The following is a 3,850-nucleotide window of genomic DNA, read 5'->3' as shown; positions in this document are numbered from 1 at the left end:
GAATGCCCAGAGAAGCCCCTGGACTGTCCCAGGTGCACAAGTCCAGCAGTACGAAGGGATGAGGGCTCAGGCTGGATCAGTAGAGGCAGCACCTTCCCTGCCACACAAAGCAGGACAGAGTCCCTGCAGTGGCACAGACAGCATCTCCTTCCATGTGGCTGGTGTCAGCTCAGGGCTGTGATTTGAAATGCTAGCGATAGGCAAACACCTCCCATGCGCCTCACGTTCCTCGGGATCAAACTCTGCTCCCTTCAGAGAGGCATTTCTTGGTGGAGAGGAGGGCTGCCTGCCTGCCTGCAGCACTGCTCAGTCGGACGTGTGACGATGGGTCTGGTTTTCATTCCTGAATTATCCCCATTAATCACAACGTCTATTTGAAACAGCTGCTGCAAAGGTCCCTGCCGTCGCGCAGTGGAAAAATTCCAAGTGCTTGTATTTTCCCTTGTAAGTCAACGCTACATGCTCGAAACATTTGTTTCGTATTAATGCTCTGCCTAACAGCCCGTCTATTTGTGTTTTGGGGGAAAATGATTTGGAGGAGCTGTCTTCAGCTGGGAAGAGCTGCCGGCCACAGGCACTCGTGGTCTGCACATGTGGAGGGCACCTGAAGGTGCTGGAGTCACCACTGGTGGGGTCTGGTGGGTGTCTGAGGGGGTGGGATGGGATGGGATGGGGTGGCAGGGGTCTTGCTGCAAGGGACAGGGCTCAGAGGGAACTTGCAGCATTTGCACAATCAGTGCAGCGCTGTTTCTGCAGAACTGAGTGAGACTCATAGGTAAAATGGTCCATGTCTCTGCTTTCTGCCACAGCTTTGGAAAAATGCTGAAAAAGAAAGCCTTCCCCATGAGATACCATGGTACCATTGTGCCCAGCTCCTAACAGGGTCAAGGGTTTGGAAGTTGTTAAAGGAAAACTCAGGTCCTGGAGTTCAGCTTTTACATCTGGGTCCAAGCATTCCCAAGTTTTGTGTGTGGGATGGAGCTGAGGTTTGATTCTACACAGAATGCAAATAGATAATTGTCCCAAAATTAGCAGGCACTTGGGATAAGTGCTGTTTTCTGTGCTTTTCCCACCCTGGCCTCACCAAGGCATTTTGGAAATGGCTATAGCGTGTTCCTGGGAGGACATCTATAACGACATGTTGGAGTTGTGTTAATAGGGCAGCAACATGTGAATCCAGTCTGTGCTCTGAACCTTTTTATTTTCCCAGGCATATAAAAACGAAGCCCTCCCACGCTCCTCGTGCGTGGAACAGTTCAAGTCCTGCCAGCCTGAACTGTGCTTTCCATTACTGCAGAGTTATTTCAGTGCCCTGGGTAGCTTTAAGAGCCCATAACAGTTCAGTCAAAAATGAAAATGAAGTCTCATTAAAATACATTCACAATAGGAGGAAAAAAGGCCCCAGACTGTGTTTTTTTAAGTATGTTTTTGTCCTGAATCAGCACTGATCTCTTCTGGTTAAACTTCCTTTCTCCTAACTAGCCAAGTCCAAAGACAGTTTTGATTCCTTTCCAGATGAGTTTTCCGAACAATGCTAGAGGTTTCCAAGTTTGCCATTTTATCTCTAGTCCCTGCCTGCCAGCCCTTCTTTCCCCCCTTTGAAATTCGCTGTCTGATTAACACTTTTGCAGATTTCCATAACATCCCACAGTTCCTGAGCCCAAAAGCCAAAAAGCCAAACAGAAATAGCATCGCTCCAGCAGTGCTGTCGCTGTGTCCCCTGTGGCCAGGCCTGGGGTGATCCTGCTCGTGGCTGCCACGATGGGTCTGCAGGGACCCCACAATGCCCAGTGCTCTGCGACATCTGCTCGCTGCTTCCCAAGCAGCTTGATGTGTGCAGGAAGGTGCCGCAGGGTCAGCCCTGCCCATGCAGCCTGTGCTTGTTTCAAGCCATAAAGAACTCCTGTATCAGCAGGACTTGCCCTTTTTTCATGTTTCTGGAGGCATCATGATGCTGCTGACCTGCCTCGGGGTCTCCCTGTGCCCAGAGCTGGGATGGGCATGCTTCAGAGCCCAGCTTTGAGTTTAGGCTGTTTTGTCCCTGCCCATGTGTGGCATAAAGGAGGTTCCTGCTGGCCACAGGGCCAGTCGGCCGTGATGCTGTGCAGTTCACGGTGTGGGTCAGTGCCACTGCAGCCCAAGGAGGGTCTGTGTTGGTGTTGTCCCTTTGCTTGTTATCTCATGCTTCTGCGTTCTCCCTGAAACAAACTGTGTCATCTGACATGTTCTCCACTCTTTGCGATCCTCAGCTTCTCCAGCTCCACACCTTCCTCTACTCTCTGGAAGCTGTGCCTTCCTCCAGTCCTGCAGCTCTGCTGCTGAGCCCATTTTGTGCTGCTGGCACAGAGGAGCGTGGCAGGAATCATTAAACCCCTGCAGCAGGCCCAGGGAGCTTCACTGTGTTCATGAAGTTGCCCTGGGAAAGGAAAGGGGTGCCCTGTTGGCACAGCCGGCGTGTGCCCACCTACAGCCCTGCTGTATCGCCGCACCATCAACGGCGCCGAATGCAGCGCGTCCAAATTGACATCCAACTAATTGCTTTAGCAATTATAGGGCAATTAGAATAAAAGAATCACCAAGTCTTAATTAAGAAGCAGATTGAGCAGGATTTAGCAGCTCCTAGCTGAGAAATATCAAAACCATTGGGTATCTGTTGTCTTGATCAGGCTCTCAGATGGCAGGGCTGCGTGTGCGGGGGGGTATGCTCAGAGTACATAAATGTGCAGAATTTGCACTTGCCTTGTTGGAAGGAAATTACACATGAACATTAGGGAGAATGGGATGTACTCCAGTACCGAAAAGTTCCTTAAGAAAATAGCTTATGTTTTCCTTGCACATCAGTGCAGCAGGCAGAAGTGGATCAGAAATTTGGCATTAAACTGTCTAGCTGAACCACATCGCAAATCGCTGCTCCCTGACGTGTTTCTGGTTCTTGCTGCAGCAGTGCCACAGTTTGCCTCTCCCGTGAGCTTAAGTTTGATGAATGTAAGGAGTTAAATGGTGTGTTTGCTTGCTGTCGCATGGGAACAGCTTGTTGACCCCGATCCTCTCTGTTTTGCTGTGATGAGGGCTCTGCTCTGGTATGAGAAGTATGAACACTGGTTCCCAGAGCCACAGGCCCAGGCTGTGGGCTCACTCCCATGGAGTGCAGTGGCAAACCAGGCAGCACAGGAGGGATTCAGCTGACACGTTCGTGAGAAATCCAGGTGCCTGAATGCCTCTGCAGACCTGGATTTCTTTGCACATCAGCCCCTCCTTGTCCTGCCGAGCGCCGTACGCCGTGCAGTCTGTGCCCTGTCAGATTGCAGGCAATGTCTCTGCAGCACAGTGTGCCAGATTCTCCCTGAAGTTCGTGTGTAATTTCACATGTAAATTAATGCACATTTGTATTGTGCTGTGTCGTGTGTGCACGTCCCCACTCAGCACAGCCATGCATCTGCCCCAGCCTTCCGAGCAGCACCCGAGCTCTGCCCACAGCACAGGCTGGCACAGCCTGTTGGTGGTATCCCACAGCTCCAGTGCTTGCTGGAGAGCTTGGACAGGGTATGTTGATGCTGACAATTACAGCATCCTCGAAAACGGCCTGCGGCTGTTGTCGGCTGTTGTGTCCTCTTCCCCATCTGCTCTGTCATGTTGCCACAAGTCTGAAAACTTCTGAGCAGCCTCAGAGAGATGCTGGTGGGAACTGGGGGGCAATGGCACCTGCTGGGAGTTCACAGCATCGGGGGTGGACCAGTCCTGCTCCCCAGTGTGTGGAGGCACCTTCAGTGTTCATACAGAGCCTGTCCCCATCATGCTGCTGATGGAGGTGCCACCACCAGGTCCAGTTTGCTGACTTGGTCTTCTTTCC

General features: G+C 51.6%; 1 protein-coding gene across 1 annotated transcript in view; it reads left to right on the top strand.

Moving 5' to 3' along the window:
• The window catches only part of PLXND1 (plexin D1), a gene marked incomplete at its 5' end in the record, with an annotated part of 49,344 nt that overhangs the window by 33,984 nt on the left and 11,510 nt on the right, over positions 1 to 3,850 (top strand).

This window comes from Acanthisitta chloris, unplaced genomic scaffold (genome assembly GCF_000695815.1).
Source record: "Acanthisitta chloris isolate BGI_N310 unplaced genomic scaffold, ASM69581v1 scaffold15784, whole genome shotgun sequence".
Lineage (NCBI taxonomy): Eukaryota > Metazoa > Chordata > Aves > Passeriformes > Acanthisittidae > Acanthisitta > Acanthisitta chloris.
The sequence above is the reverse complement of the archived record's forward strand: the minus strand, read 5'-3'. Positions and strand labels throughout refer to the sequence as shown.